Source organism: Choloepus didactylus, chromosome 5 (genome assembly GCF_015220235.1).
Source record: "Choloepus didactylus isolate mChoDid1 chromosome 5, mChoDid1.pri, whole genome shotgun sequence".
NCBI lineage: Eukaryota > Metazoa > Chordata > Mammalia > Pilosa > Megalonychidae > Choloepus > Choloepus didactylus.
In genome coordinates, this window is record NC_051311.1 from 164710892 (window position 1) to 164733844 (window position 22953).

At 40.2% G+C, this 22953-nt stretch overlaps 1 protein-coding gene and 1 pseudogene across 1 annotated transcript in view; one reads left to right on the top strand and one right to left on the bottom strand.

The window, feature by feature from the left end:
- The window catches only part of NUDCD3 (NudC domain containing 3), a 180610-nt gene that overhangs the window by 11172 nt on the left and 146485 nt on the right, over positions 1 to 22953 (bottom strand). The gene's annotated exons all lie outside the window — the stretch shown is intronic.
- On the top strand, positions 21041 to 21818 carry LOC119534803 (annotated as a pseudogene).

The following is a 22953-nucleotide window of genomic DNA, read 5'->3' on the forward strand; positions in this document are numbered from 1 at the left end:
GAGCAGGACCCAGCCTCCCGTCTCCTTGGGGGCAAATGGGACATGCTCCAGGTTTGGACCTGCTAGACCGAGCCTTCACCAGACACATCACAGAACATCCTGGCTTTTATCCCTCACCCCCAAGCTAGCTCTTGGCTTGCTGCTCCCCTCCACAGGGCCAGACCTGCTGCTCATGGAGTCCCTCCAGGCCGGTCCTTGAGCGTTCAATGGCCACAGAATGAGGGGGGACATGTAGACCTTTGCCAGCCATTGGGAACCCTACTCCCCCACCCTACAGAAAGGTCCCACCCTGACTGGGGGCAAGCCTCAGGCACCTCTGCTAGGTGGCCTGCAGTAAGCATTTCCTGGTCAAGGCAAACACTGCCCACCGCAGTCTTGTGACACTGACCCCACAGTCGAGAGTCTGAAGAATCTAAATATATTACCATAAAGACTGAGAGTGGAAGCAAATCACTTAGAACAGAACTAGAACACTGAAGGTGCTGCCCAAAGTCTGGCAGCTGAGTGCACTGGGGCCCGCTCAGCCCTGGTTGTAGGACCACCCAGCCTGTGCCCATCTGCCCACGTGGCCAGAGGCTGCCACTCCCAGGGAGACTCTCCCCAGAGTGGCCAGGGGGCAACAGAGTGAGCCCCCCACTTTCTCCTGCACTGCCCACTCTCTGATGGTGATGAGACAACTAAGTCATGCACAGAAAGCGTAAAAGCAGAAAGGAAGGGCTACCCAGCGGAGCGCTCACACACAGATGTACAGCCACAAGGGGAAGTATTACCGATCAGGAAGGTAAAATCTACCAAATTAAAATTCCAAGGTAATAATTGGCATGGTTAGGGGCCCAGGCTACAGACCTGTGGCCACGTGTGAAGACAGCGGGAGCCAGCATCCCCAGACATCAAGTGTCCCCGAGAAAAGGCACTGGGGAGACACAGATTTCTGTGCGAACTGCTGTCCCCTCCTAAGCTCTGGAAACATTTCAGCTCAGACCCATGTGCTCCCTGGCTTCGAAACACCAATGCTGTTCACCCGTCCCTCAACGTCTAACGTTTATGGGTTAAATAGGGGGAATAAGGAAAAGAGGGGCTCCTGCTCTAAACTCCTGCTGCCAGAGAATCAACAGGCCACTGCAAAAAGAACAAATGTTTCAGCCTCTTAATCCTTCAGAGTCCCCTTGAGATTTAATCATGGGTCAAAATCAAAGTTCCTTCTCAGCCCCCGAGAGGTGATTCCAACCAATTAAGAGTGCTGGGTATTAATGAGGGAAGAGGTCATAGAGTGGAGAAAACTTTCCAGAATTGAGGAAGTAGGAGAGAAAGAACTGCACTCATGACCTTGACATCAGCATCTCAGCATATTATGAAAATAAAAATGCCCTCAACTTCTAATGTTTATGGGTTAAATAGGGGGAATAAGGAAAAGAGGGGCTAAAGCTAAGCAGTTCTTAAGAGCATCTTACCTCTCCCAAGAAATGCCAGCTTCATCAGACAGGCTCCCAGGAGAGGATTACTCCTAATCTCTATTGCTACAGTGTAAATTTAGGATTGATTTTCCATTTCCAGATACTCTGTTTAGTTGGCTTGTCACTGACTTTCTTCTACAACTGCGTGTACAGTAATTGTCTCGGCTTTCAGAGACTCCCAGTTCAGAACACTGTGACCTTATCTTTACCTTGCTGCTGACCTTTACACTAATGCAATTAAAAAAAATTTTTTTTTTCCAAATAGGAAACACAATTTCTGAGAGTGATATGTGAGATACTTACAAAACCGTAAATCTTTGGAAAGAAGAGATACACGTACATTTATGATACTTTTATCTTCATCAATAATTACCATTAAGATCTATGTAAAAGACATTGTTAACATGCACAAGCCCCATAAAATTGATACTATTATCCTTACACTAAACACAAGGTGAAACTGAGAGGTTAAGCAACTTGTCCAGGTGAGCCAGCTGATCTCTTACCCTTCTAAATGCTGTCCTTCCTTGTACTGGGCCCTGCTCTCGGGGAAATGGATCAAACCAAACAGCATCCCAGAGACTCTGCCTGTGGCTCTTGGACCTTTGTACATTCCACACACCAAACACGGACCAGGTCAAAGCACATGTACCAGGCTGCAAAGAGCTTGGTGGGACCCCGGGGTACCTGAACTGGGAAATACCTTGTCAGCAGGGAGAGGTAACAAGGTTTCCCTTGGCACATCCTCTGGGGCCTAGATGAGCCTACAGGTGCAGTGTGCATGCCCAGCTGAAATCAAGACAAACCTGGCTTCCCCTTCTGAATGCTGAAAGCACTTGTCCCAACCACATTCTAATACAGGCCTCCTCTGCCTCCCGGTCCTGTTCTGTCTTCTTCATCTATCTTTGCACACACAGTCATGCTTCGCAGGACCCACAGTCACTACACTATCCTCTGCCAGTATCTGCACAAGGCCCTGAAGTATCTTCTAGAAAAGGTTCCTGGAAAGGCCCTGGAAAAACCAAGGTATCATTCACAAATATTTACTTAATACCCTGTGAATACCTTTCACTATTCTAGTTTCTGAGGGGAGTTTAATAGTAAATAGAGTAACATTAGCAGAGTTATTAGCGTAATAATTATTATCGTCACTCCCCCACGCCTCACACTCTCTTTTGCAGACCGCCTCTACCCCATAAACCCCATTTCTCATCTCAGGGCATGGGCTCTCCTAACAGGGCCCTCCAGCCCCTTTCTCTTTCCAAACTCCACACACTTTTTTTTTTTTAATGGTGTCATGCCCCACAGGTCTTTTAACTTACAAGTTTCCTTATGTCCTGAGTATTTCTGTCCTACAGAAATTGCTACTGCTGTCACTTACCACATTTAAACACTCTCCTGAAATACCACTTCTGATGACACAAGTCACAAAACTTTCAGAAGTACTGAATGTTCCAGGACACACAGTCTTTTGCGGACCTCTTCTAAACTTGATATGAAACGAGGCACCAAAAGGACTTGAATGAAATGTGCTTTGACTGGAGATCTAATGTTGCTAAAGGATCCACATCTAAAATAGCATCCTTGTAAAGCAGTCTGATTGTTTAACATTTGTTTCTGTTTATTCTATGTTAACATTCTGTTACTTTTTAAAAAGTCAGGTTGATGGGGGTATAATTTACATATAGGAAAACGTCACCCTTATTTGGTGTATCAACAATTTGTTTACCCATTCACCCGGTTAACAGACATAGGGAATGCTCCCATTCTTGGAGATTACTGTAAAGGCACTGTAAAGATTTGCATATTGATCTTCCTGTGGACATGTTTTCACTTCTCTTTGGTAAATAGCTAGGAGTGGAGAGAAGCGGGGCAAAATGGCAGCATAGAGAGGTGTGGAATTTAGTTAGTCCTCTAGAGCGCCTAATAAATAGCCAGGAACAACTAGTATATAGTCTGGAACAACTGTTGGGGGACATCCGTGACTGGACACACATCCTACACCAGCCTGGAATGCGTGGAACAGCTGCGACTGCAGCACAGAACTGTAGGTAAAGCTCCCTGTAATGGTTAGGTTCATGTGTCAACTTGGCCAGGTAATAGTACCCAGCTGTCTGGTCAAGGAAGCACTGGCCTAACAATTGCCGTGAGGACGTTTGTGGCTGGTTAATAAACCTAAAAGGCTAGTTTATTAAATTACCAGTCAATTGGCTGCAGCTGTGACTGATGACTCACCGAAGGGCGTGTCTTTCACAATGAGAGAATACAATTGGCTGGATTTAATCCAATTCATCAGTTGAAGACTTATAAGCAAGACAGAGGACCTTCACTACTTCTTCGGCTGCCCAGCGAAGTGTTTCCTGAGGAGTTGAAGTTGCCGGTTCGCTTCCTTGGAGTTCACAGTTTGCTGACTGCTCTACAGAATTCGGACTCGTGCATACCCACCGTTGCATGAGTCACTTTAATAAATCTTATACTCATAGATACATTTCATTGATTCTGTTTCCCTAGAGAACCCTAACTAATACAACTTGGTACCAGGAGTGGAGTTTATTTGGTTACACAGTTACAGTCTTAAGGCCATAAAGTGTACAAGGTAACACATCAGCAATTGGGTACCTTCACTGGAGGATGCAGTGTCCAGAAAACCTCTGTTAGCTGGGAAGGCACGCGGCTGGCATCTGCTCCAAAGTTCTGGTCTCAAAATGGCTTTCTCCCAAGACTTTCCTCTCTAGGCTGCAGTTCCTCAAAAATGTCACTCTTAGTTCCATTTGGGGTATTTGTCCTCTCTTAGCTTCTCCAGAACAAGAGTCTGCTTTCAACAGCCGTCTTCAAAATGTCTCTGTAAGCTGAAGCTCCTCTCTCAGTTCAAGAGCATTCTTCAAAGTGTCCCTCTTGGCTGTAGCTCCTCTTCAAAATGTCACTCTCAGCTGCACTGAGTTCCTTCTGTTTGCCAGCTCATTTATATGGTTCCAGTGATTTAATTGATACCCTCCCTGAATGGGTGGCGCAACACCTCCATGGAAATTATCCAATCACTCCTAGTGATCCACTAAGTAAATTTTTGCTTCCTGTCCCTGCAAGCTTAAGCTCTGCTGGTCTACAAGTCTTTGTTCCAAAAGGAGGAGTGCTTCCACCAGGAAACACAACAGTAATCCCATTGAACTGGAACTTAAGACTGCCACCTGGCCACTGTGGTCTTCTCATGCCTCTGAATCAACAGGCAAGGAAGGGATTACTGTACTGGCTGGGGTGATTGATTCTGACTATCAAGGGGAACACTGCAAATACACAGTGGAAGTAAAGAAGAGTTTTCCTGGAATACCGGAGATCCCCTAGGGCATCTCTTAGTACTACCATGCCCTGTGATTCAATTCAATGGAAAACTGCAACAACCCAATCCAGGCAGGACTACCAGCGGCCAAGAAACTTCAGGAATGAAGGTTTGGGTCACCCCACCAGGCAAAGAACCATGGCCAGCTGAAGTGCTTGCTGAGAGTAAAGGGAACACGGAATGCGTAGTGGAAGACGGTAGTGATAAATATGAACTATGGCCACGTGACCAGTTACAGAAACGAGGACTATGATGGCATGAATATTTCCTCCTTGTTTTGTTATGAGTATGTTTGTATTTGCCTGTAAAGCAAATATCTTTGTTTTCTTCTCTGTCTTATCCCCTTATCATATGGTATAACCTGTACTGTTCACTTTGCTATATTCAAGCTGAAGAAAATCAATTTTAAGAGCTAATGTCACCCAAGGACTTGCACCCTATTCTGGAGAGATTTAGTGCATTTCCAGTTGTACACTGCATAGCGGAGTATTGTTAGGCAAAATGTATGTCTGTTATTGTTATCTACTTAGAGATAAAGTATGGTTTTAGGTGATGTGTATAATTGCCAAGTTGACAAGGGGTGGACTGTAATGGTTAGGTTTATGTGCCAACTTGGCCAGGTGATAGTACTCAGTTGTCTGGTCAAGCAAGCACTGGTCTAACAATTGCTCCGAGGATGTTTGTGGCTGGTTAATAAACCAACAGGCTGGTTTATTAAATTACCAGTCAATTGGCTGCAGCTATGACTGATGACTCACTGAAGGGTGTGTCTTCCACAATGAGAGAATGCAATTGGCTGGATTTAATCCAATTAATCAGTTGAAGACTTATAAGTGAGAAAGACAGAGGACCTTCACTTCTTCTTCGGCTGCCCAGCGAAGTGTTTCCTGAGGAGTTCGTCGAAGTTGCCGGTTCATTTCCTGAGGAGTTCATCAAACACGTTCGTCTAAGATCCCAGTTCATTTCCTGAGGAGTTCATTGAAGCTGCTAGTTCGTTTCCTGAGGAGTTCATCAGACATCTTCCTTGGAGTTGACAGTTTGCTGACTGCCCTACAGAATTTGGACTTGTGCATACCCACAGCTGCGTGAGTCAGTTTTATAAATTTTATAGTCATAGACACTTCTCACTGATTGTTTCCCTAGAGAACCCTAATACACTCCCCAAACCACAGTCAGAGCCTCTCCCCCAGAGGCAAGGCAGACTGAGCTGAAACAATTCCCTGTGGAAAAAAGAAGCCAGTTACATGGAGCAAGGGAAAGTAACTCAACCAAGCTCCAATTGCAGTTTAATTAACATAATTAGACTACAAAATACAAGCTACAAGCACAGATAAAACTGGAGCAAACAGGAAAGGAATCTGAAGTTCCTCCCAATAGAGAGGAGGCTGGGCTGATGGAAGGAAAAAACAGGTAAATAAATAAAAACAGAGGCTTTTGGAGACAACTAGCTCAGAATACCAGAAAACGGCTGTGTCCCAAGAAAAGGGGCACAGAGAACCGGGTACCAACACTGGTCAACCGGCAAAACTGGGGGGCTAGGGATTGGCTCTAAAAAAGGGGATTTTGCTCTTTTTCCTTTTTTTCCTCCTCACATCCTACGCAGCTCATTAGAGAAGCCCTCAGGCATCTTCAATTGTCAGCTATGACCCAGGCAAGGGTGGAGTTAACAGAGTCAGAGGGACAAAGGAGGAATTCAAGTGTAGAAGATAACTCCCTAAAGGGTGTATGTTCCCTAAGAAAAGGGTGGCGGGGTCCAGCTCAAGTGGCTGCCCTCCCTCAGAGAATTCAGACCCCAGGGCCTGGGGGGTGGGGGTGGGGGTGGGGAGGAGTAAAAAACAAACTAGAAACAACTTAAGCTTGGCTTCTGATACCCTCTGTCCCTGGCCAGGACAGGCTCCACTGAGAGTTAAAGGGACCACATCTCTATACACCAGTGGGGAACTGCTGGGGATTTAATGATATTCTCACAAGCATTGGGGACTACTAATTTAGAAAGCCAAGCCCTTTATCTTGGGACTTGCCCTCATGAAGTTTGTTCCTGCAAATGAGAGGCTAAGCCTACTTAAAATTCTGCCTAAGAGTCACCCCTAGAGAACGTCTTTTGTTGCTTAGATGTGGCCTCTCTCACTAAGCCAACTCTGCAAGGAAACTCACTGCCTTCCCCCCTACGTGGGACATGACTCCTAGGGGTGTAAATCTCTCTGGCGAAGTGGGATGCGACTTGTGGGGATGAACTTGGCCCTGGCATCATGGGATTGTGAAAGCCTCCTTGGACCAATAGTGGGAAGAGAAAAGAAACAAAGTTTCAGTGGCTGAGATATCTCAAATAGAGTCGCAAGGTCATTCTGGAGGTTATTCTTATGCATTATACAGACATCCTTTTTTAGTTTTCAGTGTATTGGAATAGCTAGAAGGAAATACCTAAAACTACTGAACTGAAACCCAGTAGCCTTGATTCTTGAAGACGATTGTATAACTATACAGCTTACACTGTGTGACCATGTGATTTTCAAAACTTTGTGGCTTCCACTCCCTTTATACAGTGTATGGACAGATGAACAGAAAAATGAGGACTAAAAGCAAATGAACAATAGGGAGAGACTGGGGGTATGGGATGTTTGGGGTGTTCTTTTTTACTTTAACTTTTATTCTTAATTCTTTTTTGTGTGTGGTAATGAAAATGTTTAAAAATTGACTGTGGTGATGAATGCAGAACTATATAACAGTACTTTGGACAATTTATTGTACATCATGGATGACTGTATGTTGTGCCATTTTGAGTGTATTATGTCCCCCAAAAGGCCACTATCGTTGATGCAATCTTGTGTGGGCAGGTGTATTAGTGTTGATTACATTTTAATTCTTGATTGTTTCCATGGAGATGTGACCCACCCAACTGCAGGTGATAACTCTGATTAGATAATTTCCATGGAGATGTGGCCCTGCCCATTCAGCATGGGCCTTGATTAGTTTACTAGAGCACTACAGAAGCTCACACAGAAGGAGTGAGCTAGCTGCAGCTGAGAGGCACATTTTGAAGATGGCCATTGGAAGCTGACACTGACTTTTAGGGAACACCATTTTGAAACACAACCTGGGATCAAGCAGACGCCAGCCACATGCCTTCCTAGCAAACAGAGGTTTACAGACACCATTGGCCATCCTTCAGTGAAGGTATCCTGCTGCCTTGGACACTTTATGGCCTTAAGACTGTAACTTTGTAACCAAATAAACCCCCTTTATAAAAGCCAATCCATTGCTGGTATTTTGCATTCCGGCAGCATTAGCAAACCAGAACGTATGGTATGTGAATGTATCTCAATAAAATTGAATTAAAAAAATACCCAGGAGTGCAACTGCTGAGTCATATGATAAGTGCATATTTAACATTATATGAAATATACAATGGTTTTCCAAATTGCCTGGAACATTTTGCATTTTTACCAGCAGTATATGAGAACTGAAACTGCTACATACAGTCTCGAGCACTTGGTGTTCTCAATTTTTTTTGACAGTCATTCTAATAGATGTATAGTGGTATCTCATCGTGGTTTTAAATGACATTTCCTTAATGACTAATGATATTGAGCATCTTTTCACATGCTTATTTGCCATGTCATTTTTTTCATGTTGTATTGAGAAATAATTTCAAACTTACAAGTTGTTTGTAAGTACAAAGAACACCCAGCTGCCCTTTTGCTAGAATCATCTACTGCTAACATTCTACCCTATTTGCTGTATCATTTGCTTGTGTTTTGTATGTGTGAGTATAGATACAATATGTTGCAACATGTAGGTTTTTTTTTTCTGAACCATTTAAGGGTAATTTGCATACATCTTGGCCTTTTATCCATTATTTCTGAAGAATAAGAAAATTTTTCTATATAATCGCAGTAGGGTTACCAGCTTCAGTATATGTAACAAAAACAGTTCTTTTATTTAATTTATGATTCATATTCCAATTTTGTCAACTGACCTAATGATGACCTTATCTCATTTAATTTTTTCCTCCAGTACAGAATCCCGTCAGGGTTCATATACTGCATTTTAGTTGTCCTGTCTCCTTTCATCAGGGACACTTCCACGGCCTTTGTCTTTCATTTTTTCTTAAAGAACACTCATCATTTGGGGTTTGTCTGTGTTTCCTATGAATTAGATTTGAGTTATGCTTCCTCAGCCAGCACCCTCCGTAGACCATGCTGAGTCCTCTCTCAGGGTATCACACTGGAGGCGTGCAGTGTCTGCAAGTCCCTCACTGGGGTATGTACCGTGATCACCTGGCCAAGGGATAGTCTGATTTCTCCACTGGAGAGTTACTGTTTTAATCTCTTGTACCTTATAAGTAATCTGTGAAGAAACACTTTAACAACATGTAACTACTGTTCTCATCAAAACTTCTTCGTAGATTTAGGATCCTCTGAGGCTTCTTGCCTGATCCAATCTTTACCTTTATGGTTGGAAAATGATGATTTTCTAATTCCAGCACTATCATCACATTTTAAAAATTTATTATTTTTAATTGTGGTAAAATATATGTAACATAAAAATCATTTCAACCATTTTAAGTGACAATTCTTTGACACTGAGTACACTGACAATACTGTGTAATTACTGTCAGTATCTATATCCAGACTCTTTTCATCATCCTAAACCAAAGCTCATACTCTTTGGCAATAATTCCCAATCCTCCTTCCCCATACCCCTGGTAACCAGAATTCTGCTTTCTATTTCTATGAACGTGCTTATTTTATGTACTTATATAAGAGGAAAAAAACCCAAAATATATGTCCTTTTCTTTGTGCCATCAATATGTTTTCAAGATTCACCCATGTTGTAACATATACTAGCACATCACTTCCTTTTATGACTGAGTGATATTCATTGCATGGATGTACCACATTCATCTGTTGAAGGAAAGCTGGGTTGTTTTCACCTTTTGGTTATCATGAATAATGCTGCAATGAACACTGGTGTATGAATACCTGTCCAGTTCTCTGATTTCAATTTTGGGGGTGTATATCTAGGAGTAGAATTGCCAGGTCATACGGTAATTCTGTTTAATTTTCTGAGGAACCACCAAACTTTTCCACAGTGGCCATACCATTTTATATTTCCACCAACAATATATGAGGGTTCCTATTTCTCTCCATCCTCGCCAATACTTGTCATTTTCATTTTTTTAAATAATAGCTATCCTTCTGGGTATGAGGTAAGATCTTATTGTAGTTTAAATTTGCATTTCTCTAATGACTAGCAATGCTGAGCATCTTTTCATATATTTACTGACTTACTGGCCACCTGAATATCATCTCTGGGGAAACGTCTATTTAAATCTTTGGTCCATTTCTTAATTGTTTCTTTATATGCTGAGTTGTAGGAATTCTTTATACATTCTGGATATTAAATCCTTATGGTTTCCAAATACTTTTTCCCATTCTGTAGTTGTCTATTTACTTTCTTACTAATGTCCTTTGATACACAAAAGCTTTTAATTTTGATGAAATCCAATTTATCTGTTTTTTTTTTCTTTTGTTGCTCATGCTTTTGGTGTAAAATCTACAAGTTTTATAGTATTAGCTCTTTACGTCTTTGACCCATTTTGAATTAATTTCTGCATATGGTGAGAAGTAGGGGTCTACATTCATTCTTTTGCATGTAGATTTCCACTTGTTCCAGCAAGTGACACCCCTATTAAAAATCAAGGCACCATACAGTTTGATGTACTGAGCCCTCGATCTTGGGACTTGCCCTTATGAAGCTCGTTACTGCAAAGGAGAGTCTAAACTTGAATGTAATGGTGCCTAAGAGTCTCCCCCGAGTACCTCTTTGTTGCTCAGATGTGGCCCTCTCTCTCTCTAACTGAGCCATCTCGACAGGTGAACTCATTGCCCTCCCCCCTACGTGGGACCCGACCCCCAGGGGTGTAAATCTCCCTGGCAATGCAGAATATGACTCCGGGGGATGAATGTGGACCTGGCATCGTGGGACTGAGAGTATCTTCTTGACCAAAAGGGGGATGCAAAATGAGACGAAATAGTTTCAGTGGCTGAGAGATTCCAAATGGAGTCAAGAGGTCACTCTGGTGGACATTCTTATGCACTATATAGATAATACCTCTTAAGTTTTAATGTATTGGAATAGCTAGAAGTAAATACCTGAAACTACCAAACTCCAACCCAGCAGTCTGGACTCCTGAAGATGATTATATAATAATGTAGATTACAAGGGGTGACACTGTGATTGTGAAAACCTTGTGGATCACACTCCCTTTATCTAGTATATGGATGGATGAGTAGAAAAATGGGGATAAAAACTAAATGATAAATAGGGTGGGACTGGGGGGGATGGTTTGGGTGTTCTTTTTTCACTTTTAGTTTTTATTCTTATTCTGATTCTTTCTGATGTAAGGAAAATGTTCAGAAATAGATTGTGGTGATGAACACATAACTATATGATCGTACTGTTAACAGCTGATTGTATACCATGGATGATTGTATGGTATGTGAATATATTTCAATAAAACTGAATTAAAAAAAAAATCAAAGTGCCATAGATATGTGAATTAAATCCTGGACTCTGGATTCTATTCTAAATTACTGTAGCTTTGTAGTAAGTTTTGAAATCAAGAAGTGTGAGTCCTCCAACTTTGTTCTTCTTTCTCAATATTGTTCTGGCTATTTGGAGCCCCTTGCAATTCCATATGAATTTGAGGATGTTTCCATTTCTTCAAAAAAGGCTGCTGGAATATTGAAAGGAATTGTATTAAATTTGTAGACTGCTTTAGGCAGAGGTGACATCTTAACAATATTAAGTCCTCCAACCCATGAATACAGGATGTCTTTCCATTTATTTAGATCTTCTTTAATTTCTTTCAGCAATGTTTTATAGATTTCAGGGTACATGTCCTTCACCTCCTTGGTTATTAAATTTATTCCTAGGTATTTCATTCTTTCAGATGCTATTATAAATGAAACTGTTTTCTTGATTTCCTTTTCAGAATGTTCATTACTGGTGAATAGGAACCCAACCAACTTGTGTATATTTATCTGAATTAGTTTATTAGTTCTAGTAACTTCCTTGTGGATTCTTGAGGATTTTCTATATATAGGATTATGTCATCTTTGAATAAGCAGAGCTTGATATCTTCCTTTCCAATGTGGATACCTTTATTTCTTTCTCTTGCCTGACTGCTCTAGCTAGAACTTTCAGTACAATGTTGAATAACACTGATGACAGCAGACATCCTTGTCTTATTCCTGAATATAGGGGGAAACCTTTCAATATTTCATTGTTCAGTAGGATACCTGTACGGGATTTTCATAAATGCCCTCATGCTGAGGAAATTCACTTCTATTCCTAGTGTTTTTATGATGTAGATACTGGATTTTGTCAAATGCCTTTTCTGCATCAATTGAGAAGATCACATGCCTTTTTCCCTTCATTCTATTAATGTGGTATACTACATTGATTTTCTTATGGATTTAGTTCGCAGTATTTTTTGAGGATTTTTGCATCTATATTTGTAAGGGAGACTGGTCTGTATTTTTCTTTCCTTGTGTGGTCTTTATTTGGCTTTGGTGTAAGGGTAATGCTGGTTTCATAGAATGAGTTAGGAAGTAAGTCCTCCTCTTCTATTATTTGGAAGAGTTTGGGAAGAATTAGTATTAAATCTTTAAATGTTTGGTAGAATTCAGCAGTGAAACCATCTGATTCTGCACTTTTCTTTGTTGGGATACTTTTGCTTACTGAATTTCTATCTCTTTACTTGTTATAGGTCTGTTGAGATTTTCTATTTCTTCTTGCATCAGATAATTTGCATGGTTGTAGCAATTTGTCCATTTCATCTAGGTTTTCTAATTTGTTGACATACAACTGTTCATAGTACACACTTGTAATCTTTTTTATGTCTGTAAGATTGGTAGTAATGTCCCCACTCTCATTCCTTATTTTAGTTATTTGTGCCCTCTCTCTTTTTGTCTAGCCAAAGGTCTCTCAATTTTATTGATCTTCTCAAGGAACTAACTTTTGGTTTGGTCGATTTTCTCTATTGCTTTTATATTTTCTATTTCATTTATCTCTGCTCTGATCTTTCCTATTTCCTTTCTTCTACTAACTTTTTCTTCTTCTTGCTCTAGTTTCTTAAGATATGCAGGTAGGTATGATTTGTGGTCTTTCTTTTTGAAGTTAAGCATTCAGAACTATAAATTTCCCTCTGGGAACTGCCTTCACTGTATCCCATAAATTTGAGTATGTTTGTTTTCATTCATCTCAAAATATTTCCTAACTACCCTTATAATTTCTTCTTCAGCCACTGGTTGTTTAATAGTGTGTTGTTTAATTTCCATATATTTTTAAAATTTCCAGTTTTTCTTCTGTTATTGGCTTCTAGTTTTTTCAATTGTGGTTTAAGAAGATACTTGGTATGATTTAAATATTTTTTAATTTATTAAGATTTGACTTGTGGCCTAACATATGTTCTATCCTGAAAAATGTTCCATGTGTGCTTGAGAAGAACATGTATTCTGCTGTCGGTGGTGAAATGTCCTGTATGTGTCCATTAGGTATAACTGGTTAAAAGTGTTATTATTCAAGTCCCCTGTTTCCTTACTGGTCTTCTGTTTAGATATTCTATCTACTATTGAACTATCTATTTCTCCCTTCAATTGTATCAATTTTTGATTCATATATTTTGGGGCTCTGTTGTGGGAAGCATATATGGTTATATAACCGGTTTATCTTCTTGCCGGACTGAACTTTTTATCAATATATAATATTCTTCTCTTTGTCTCTTGTAATCTTTTTGACTTCTAAGTCTTGTAACTCTGTTTTGCCTGACAACAATATAGTCACCCCAACTCTGTTCTGATTACTGTTTACATGGAATGTCTTTTTCACTCTTTTGCTTTCAACCTCTTTGTGTCTTTGTAACTAATGTGAGTCTCTTAAAGACATGGGATCATGATCCTGGAGAAGTAGATCCTGCTTTTTCATCAATCTGACAATTTCTTTTAATAGGCGTTATTAATCCATGGACACTTAAGATAATACCTGAGAAGAAAGAACTTACCTCTGCTATTTAGCTATTTGTTTTCTGTATGTCCTGCAAGTTTTTTGTTCCTCAATTACTCCATTACTGTCTTTATTCATATTTACATGCTTTTTAATAGTGTATCATTTTGATTCCCTTCTTCTCTCTTTTTCTCTATTTTTTTAGTCATTTTCTTAGTGGTTACAATGAATATCTTATACTAACATAGTCTGACTACTACTAAACTAGTTTCAGCAGCATACAAACTCTCTATTCCTATATATTTCCATCTCTCCCCCATTATATTGTTATTGCCTCAGATTACATCTTTATACACTGTCTGCCCATTAACACAGGCTTATAATATTATTTTACACATTTGCCTCTTAAGTCATGTAGGGGGGATAAACAATTATAAACCAAAAGTACAAAAATACTGGATTATATATTTCCCTGGGTAGTTACATTTACCAATGTTCTTTATTTCTTATTATGGCTTCACTTTATTGTCTGGTGTCCTTTCATTTGGAAGGACTCCTAATACTGAAGGACTCCCCAGGGCAGGTTTTCTAATAAAGAACTTCTCTAACTTTTGCTTAACTGCAAATGCCTTAAATTCTCTTTCATTTTTGAACAATAATTTTGCAGGATATAGAGTTCGTGGTTGACAGTTTTCTTCTCTAAGGAATTTAAAAATGCTTACCCACTGTCTTCCGGTCTCCATGGTTTCTGATGAGACATCCACTGTCAGTCTTATTGGGGATCCCTTGTATGTGACAAGTTGCTTCCCTCTTGATGTTTCAAAATGCTCTCTGTCTTTAGATTTTGACAATTTCACTAAAATGTGTCTTGGTGTAGATCTCTTAAGAGTCTATCTTGCTTAGAGTTCACTGAGCTTCCTGGATGTGTATAGTCATGTCTTTTTTCAGATGTAAAAGTTTGCAGCCACTATTTCTTCAAATACCTTTTCTGCCCCTTTCTCTCTCTCTTGTCCTTCTGGGACTCCAATGATGTATATGTTGATATACTTGATGATGTCCCTCCCATAGGTCTTGAAGGTTCTGTTCATTTTTCTTCATTTTTTTCTTTCTGCTCCTCACACTGGGTTAATTTCTATTGGCTGACCTTCAAGTTTGCTGATTCTTTCTTTGTTCAAATGAGTTTTTCATTTCAATTACTCTACTTTGCAGGTCCAAAATTTGTTTGGTCCTTTTCGTAATTTTTTATAATTTCCACCCCTTTATTTTATTCACACAACATTTTCCTAATCCTTTAGCTCTCCTTTAGATTTTGGCTCCCAAACAGGGAATGGAAAGGGTCAAGAGGAGGAAATTTTAAAAATTGGGTACTGCCTCTTTAAAAATCCTCTGCTGCTTTTCCCTGCAGGGGTTGGAACAATGGACACCTTTGGAGTGCCAGTCGCCCAGAGATCTGAAGTAGCTGATACAAAGTAGTGATCAGCATCAGACCACATTCCCCCAGAATATGGAGAACTAGGTCCCTCGAGCCCACCATGGCACCAGCAGGCTGCACCACGAGCCTGGGCTAAAGTCCAAACTGCTGCCGGCCATATGGCTAGGGGATGAAGGATGGTAGCCTCTGCAAAGAGGGTGAGATTCAACAGTATTTACCTCAATTTATCAGCCTCTTTCTCCAGCTCTTCCCTGGATGCTGCAAAGTATTCCACTAGACTCCAGAATTCCAAAACAGTTGATTCAGACAATTCTTGCCAGTTTTATAGTTGTTCTGGTAGAAGGACTGATTACTGGAGCACCTACTCCACCATCTTTCCATAATCCTCCACTCTCATCACATGTCCCAGTTTCCATTTTACTGCAGCAAGAGCCCTCCCTTCTCTTTCTTAACTAATTTATTTACATATTGGCTACCAGTACGTACTCCTGGACTCCTATTTTTCAATGACCTGTAATTCATTACTGTGCTTAATTATCTGGTTTCCAAATCACCCCAGACTTGGTCAGTGGAAGTCTCTTAAAGCTGGCTCCTATGACTATGTGAGATGTCCCCATCATGACTTTGAGCACTTTTGTACTTTTCAGTTCATCTTTTATCTATCCTGTCTGAAACCTAGAACTGATTTCTCTGAGGAATCTCCAGACTGCTTGTTGAAAAGTTTTCCCAAAATGTCCTCACCGAAACTACAAACTCAATGTGAATAAACTTATCTCAGCATCCCCAAATCTATGCTGGATGACTCACAAATATTTATATCCCTTTCCTTTCTCAGTAACAGAACTTGGTTCTATTCAGGGAAGAAATGTACCCAGCTTAAGTCAACCTGACATACTACTTTACTCCTTGCAGTTGACATGTGATCAAGTTTGGGTCAATAAGATTTAAGTGAAGGTCATCAGATGATATTTTGGTGAAGGTACATTAAAAACAAGGAAAGAAAATTGGGGTTTGCCCTTTTCCTCATTTCTCCTTTCCTCTGTCCAGCTGCCATTTGGACTATGAGAATGTTCTGTGACTGGAGACCCCATGCTAACGACAGCAGAGCAGAAAGGCAGAGGAATCTGAAAGCCCAATAATACTGACAAAGTTAGAAAAGCATCCCAAGGCTGCTTATCTCCAGACTTGTTTTTTTGTGTGTGATAAAGAATCAACACCATTAATGCATAATGAATATGGGTTTCTGTTTGGGGAGATGGTAAAATCTTAGTAATAGAAGATGATGAGGGTACCACAACATAGTGAATGTGATTAATCCCACTGGATGGTATGCTTAGAACTGATGGAGACGGTAAAGTTTATGGTGTATATATGGTTCCCCAAAAAGAAGAAAACGCAACAAAGAACACAGTGACAAACGCAATACATGATCCTGCATGGGATCTAATAACGGAGGAGAAAAGACTCAAAGGGACATTACTGAGATGTAATAAAAAATTAGACTGTTAGCATTATATCAATGTTAAATTTCTTAAACTTGATAACTGTGCTGAAGGTGGTTACATAAGGAAATACCCTTGGTCTCAGGAAATGTACTTGGCAGTACTAAGTGTTCAGGTAGCATGATGTAAACAACCTACATTCAAGTGTTCAGAAATGGAATGATAAATAGAGACATGAATAGAATAACAGCAAATGGCGCAAAATGTTAAAATTGGCAGATCTAGGTATCTGGAGGTAGGGGTAGGAATATGTTGGAGGTCTCTGTATGTGGTTTGTATTACTTTGGTAACTAGCCTGTATGTTTGAAAGTATTTCAAAAGAAAAAGAAAAGAAAAGAATCAAAATTGACTTTTGCTCCTGGCCAAAACAGAATAACTGAGACTGGACCTGCCCTCTCACCACAAAAGCCAGAAAACTGGACATTATATATGAAATAACTGCTCAGAAGCTGGACAACAGGCAAAGCTAAGACTGTAATCCATAAAAGAAGAGGAACAAATGAGTTGAGCCCTGTGATCTCTTGGTGTTTACTTGGAAGCATTTTTTAATTCCGTGGTACGAAGAGAGTAATGATCGTCTCCAGAGAAGCGATGATGGAGACTGAAGTTTTTCAGGCTGAGGTGTTGGAATTTGTGCAGCAAAGTACTAAAAAGAGGGGAGCTATCCAGAGAAAGAGAGAAATATGCAAAGGAAGGTCCTCTGAGCCTGTGGCTGAATATTAAATCATACACACTGTATTACTCAGGGCTCTCCAGAGAAACATTACTGACAGAATATACATGTATGCAAATATTATGAGATTTATTATAGGAATTGGCTCATGACAACTACAGGGATTGGGAAATCCAAATTCCTTAGGGCACACTGCAAGCTGAGAAAACCGATGAAGTTTTCGATGTGTTCCCCATGAGAAGCTGGCTGTCTGAAGTAGAGATAGAGATTCTTCCTTCAGACTGCTGAAGTTACCAGTTCTCCCTTTAAGGCCTTCAACTGATTTCATGAGACTTCTCTCATAGCTGAAGGCAATCTCCTTTGTTGGCTGTAGATGTCATCAAACATAGATGCAATCAATTGACTAATGATTTAAGTCCACAAAATACATTCCCTCACAGTAACGATCAGGCCAGTGTGCTTGCTTAACCAAAAAACTGGACACTATAACCTAGCCAAGGTGGCACAAGAACTTCACCACCACACACATAGGGTGAGACTTATAAAAACCAGTCAAAGAATGACAGAGAAGCTTACACACTGAACAATTCTCAGCGCTCCTGCAGGAGATGAACAGAGACGTTCAAGCTGTGACTGACTGGCATGGAAAGTCCTCACTGACCACCTAAAACACCCAACAGAGACTCTGGAAGGGTCATACTTTAGAAGCTAGGCTAAGCTAGTTTGGAAATTAACTAATTGCCAAAACAAAGTCTTAAAGACAACAAAACTCAACACTCAACCACATAAATTCACAATGTTGAGATCAAATTAAAAAATTATTAGAAATGTAGGAAAGAAGCAGGAAAATGTGAACCTTTATCATGAGAAAAGTGAGTTAACAGAAATAATACCTAAGATGACAGAGAATACAGAATTAACAAATATGATCTTCAAAGCAGCTATTTATAAACATGCTCAAATATTTAGAGACAAACATGAACATAAGAGAAAAGGAAGACTTAAAAATGGAACTTCCAGAGATGAAAAATAGAATATTTGAAACAAAAATGTTACTGGATGGGATTACAAACAGAGTATGTATTGCAGAAGAAAATATCAGTGAATCTGAGGACATAGCAACTGAAACTACCCAAACTGAAGCACGGGGGAAAAAGACTTAAAAAAAAAAAATTACAGAGACACAATGACCTGTGAGAATATCAAGCAATATAACATATGTGATAGAGTGAGTTACAGATCCCAATGTAGACATGTTCTTTTAATCCACATTCCTGTAGGTGTGACCCTATTGCAAACAGGACCTCTTGAAGTTTTCGTTTGTTTGTTTGTTTGTTTGTTTTTTTAAGTGCTTACAGCAATCACATCCATTCCCGAGTTCTAACTGCTATCTCCAAATTCTGAGATGATGTGCCCTCCGCGTGTATCCCGGAAGCTCCCCAGAACCTTGGGCATCCATGTGACACCTGAGACCTGGAGCCAGACTTCTACAGTTCTGAAAGTCAGCATTAGTCCACACAGCAATTGGGTGCTTCTGCCACAAGGATTCCCATCAGCATGAGACTCTGTTCTCAGTGAGGCTCCACTGGGAGGATACTGCCAGGATTCAGCAAGGTCCTTCCTGCCTATTGACCAAGCCTCCCTCTGTCTCTGCCATGTAGGCCTCTGCAGGACACCTCACAATAAGCTTCTTCTCTTTGCCGTATTCTACTGTTCATTCAGTGAACAACAGTCATTCAAGAGAGGGATACACCAGGATGTGTTCCCTAGGAGGTGGGGATCCTCGGCAAAGCTATCGTTTTTGATTAAGGTGTGGCCCAACTGAATGAGGCTGGGTCTTAATCCAGATTACTAGACCTTTATAAGCAGAAGAAATTCAGACACAGTGAAAGAAAGCCACAGGGAGGAGCCAGAAGCCAGAAGTCAACAGAAGAGAAAGGAGAGAACATTACGATGTGACAGGAAAGCCAACGAACCCAAGGATTGCTGCTGGCCAACCAGAATGCTATCAACCCCAGGAGAAAGAGAGCCTCTGGCCTCTAAAACCATGAGCCAATAAATTCCTGTTGTTAAGCCTGGCTCCAGTGGCCTCCTCTCTGAGCTTCTGGGGTTCCTCTCTCAGCTCCTCTGGGGGTTTTCTCTTTCAGCTCTCTCCAAACTTCTCTGGGTGTTTCTCTCTCTAAACTCTCTGGGTGTTTACTCTTTTATTGTCATAAAGGACTCCACTAAAGGATTAAGATCCACCTTGAATGGGGTGAGTCACATCTCAACTGAAGTAACCTAATCAAAAGGTCCCACCCACAATAGGTCTGCACCCACAGGAGTTGATTATAAGAGCATGGCCTTTTCTGGGGTACATAACTGCTTCAAACCAGCACAACAACATCACAAAAAGAACAGTAGAAGGTCAAAGGAAGTATCCTGTTGTAATGATCTGACATTATATGTGTGAAGAGGTAAAATATGACTTGAAAGTAGAATGTGATAAGTTAAAGATGCATATTGCAGGAGTCCCATTTGGAAGTGTCCAAGTAGACCACCAGAAGTGTGCAAGGCGGAGTCTGGGAGAGCTTCTTTCTGGCCGAGAGGAGGAGCCTGGCATTCCCAGCTGGGAGCAACCCAGAGTCTGAGTCCCAAGCCCAGCCGCCACCAGCGCCAATTTTGGTTCAGGTGATTAGGAAGAGAGAGGGGGCAGAGAGCACGAAGAGGGAGGGGACCCAACCCAGGGGGTCCCAAATCCAGTGCTGCATTGATGTAAAGAAACTTTTCCTCTCCACCACGGACCTGGCACCCCGGCTGTGCTGGAGTGGAGAACGCCCAGTTCTGAGCACCCAGCGGCTCTCCATGCCCATGACTGAAGCCTGGCCGGACAGCAATGCCCAGTAAGTCATATGTGATTCCATCTGATATATATGGGAGAAAAAGCAATAAAGGAGAATTCTGATGGCAACTGTATGACTGAAGCTATACAACATCAAGTATCTATATATTCAATCAACAATATTTGCACAGACCCAGGATAAAAAGTGTGATTGGATTGAACACTAGTTTGGCTGATCCTCATCATGAACCATGCTTTTCGCAGGAAGAAAGTCAAAACATGGATGCTGTGCCAGTTTGAATGTATTATGTCCCCTAAACGCCATTATCTTTGATGTAGTCTTGTGGGGCAGATGTTCTGGTGCTGATTAGATTTGCTTGGAATGTGCCCCACCCAGCTGTGGGTGATGCCTCTGATGAGATACTCCCATGGAGGCGTAGCCCCGCCCATTCAGGGTGGGCCTTGATCAGTGGAGCCATATAAATGAGCTGACTCAAAGAGAAGGAACTCAGTGCAGCTGTGAGTGACGTTCTGAAGAGGAGCAAGCTTGCTAGAGAGGAACGTCCTGGGAGAAAGCCATTTTGAAACCAGAACTTTGGAGCAGACGCCAGCCATGTGCCTTCCCGGCTAACAGAGGTTTTCCGGATGCCATTGGCCATCCTCCAGTGAAGGTACATGATTACTGACGTGTTTCCTTGGACACTTTATGGCCTTAAGACTGTAACTGTGTAGCCAAATAAACCCCCTTTTTATAAAAGCCAATCCGTCTCTGGTGTTTTGCATTCCGCAGCATTAGTAAACTAGAACAAATTTATATGACTAAAGCTTTATCAAAACATAACATTCCGTATAATGCAAAGAAGTGGAGCAGCCCAAAGGAACAGAAGTTGTGAGAGATGCTGTAAGGAAACTGAAATTTGCAAGACATATCAAAAAATCTGAAGGACAGAAATTTCCTAAAGTTGAGTTGCAAATATCAATTTATGGTAAAAATTCTACAATCCAAAACAAAAGAAGTCCAAAACAATTGCCAGCTTAATAAAATATCATTTTGCGCAGATGATAAATGGACAATAGGATATACACTTTCATATGCAAAATTCAGAGTCCAACATTTGTACCATGTATTTACAGTGAAAAGTGTGCTGAAGAGATAACTTTAACAACTGGCCAAGCTTTCAACCTGGCAAACAGGACATTTCTAGAATCTGGGGGAAAAGATGTTGAAACAAGAAAGCAAACTGCAGGGTTACAGAAAAGAATACAAGACTTAGAAAATGTGGAGCTCAAAAACAAAGTACAAGATTTGAAAAACCAATTGAAAACAACCCACGTATCAACATCTCTAGCAGGCAGTGTGATGCCTAAGTCACCCTCTATTCACATCCTTGATATGACTCCATTTTCTCCAATATCCCCCCAGTCTTCAACACCTACTTGCAATGGCACACAGCCATCTCCAAAAACAGGACCGATTTGCTCCACAAATGGGAGAAGAACCTTTTGACCCATTTAACTGCAGAGAAGGGGATTTCCCTCCAGACATTTAATCAAAATTAGATGACACACAGGTGGGGTTCAAAATGGGACTAACTCTTGAGTTAGTTTGATACTCTTGAAGGCACAGTATTTTGTCTTGACCCATTAGATATCAGGTGCTGATGACAAGAGGAGATCACGGCTCATGTTACATTTGTTTTATATAGATATATATCATTATAACTTTATGACAGGTATCATACATGCCAATATATGTTTGAACAGCTTAACTTTTAAAAAATGATTTTAGTAAAATATCTGCATACATTCAATATTGATCTGTAACATTCTATTTTTAAAACACTACACTATAAATCATAATATCTTTTTTGGGGAGAGATGAATTTATAACAGAAAGACAAATTATCCAAATATTTGCCATATATCTGAGTTCTAAATAATTAGCACCTTTTTAATGTGCTAATGTTCATCCTCTAGGCTGCTAGTATATTACTGATTTCCCAAAAGCCATATCTTAAAGATATCTTTTAAAGTCCTAAAGAGATAGCCCAATGCAAACTAAACACGTTCCAATTTCAAGCCAAGAAACATGTTACTATTCATTACACAAATGTCATTTTATCTATTAAATGCTGTTCACATCATTGGCAAAATGTAAACTTTGAAAATAATGCCACCAGATCACTAATATTTAGCAGGTAAAATAATAAGAATATAAATTCTTATAATAAGTAAACCAAATGCATTTAGAGTATTTATTAGTAAATGTAAAGTAATAATGTTAGTTATGATTATCAGTTATATTCTATATATTTCATTTTTTTATAAATAGAGATTGTAGGGGGAAAGTTGCTTTATACAAAATACTGAAAATGTAATTTCTAATGAGATATTACATTATGAAAATATTTAAACATCATCTCATATGATGTTTTCTAAAATAACATTCAGAATATATGCTGTCTATAGTTTCAATGCTAATTACCCAAATTTGTTTTACAAAATATATTTCTCTTCCATAAATAAGTACTAATATTTTCTCCCTTTATATAGATATTTTCTCACCAAAGATTATTTTTTAATGCCCTATTAGTTTTGATACTTATATGAACCATCAGTATTAGCAAAATTAATTTGTATCTGTTTTGAGGAAGTTAGAATCTAATTTTTCTCAAAAATAAAGTTGTTTCTCGGTTTAGTCTTCAACATGGAAAAAAAAAAGATGCAT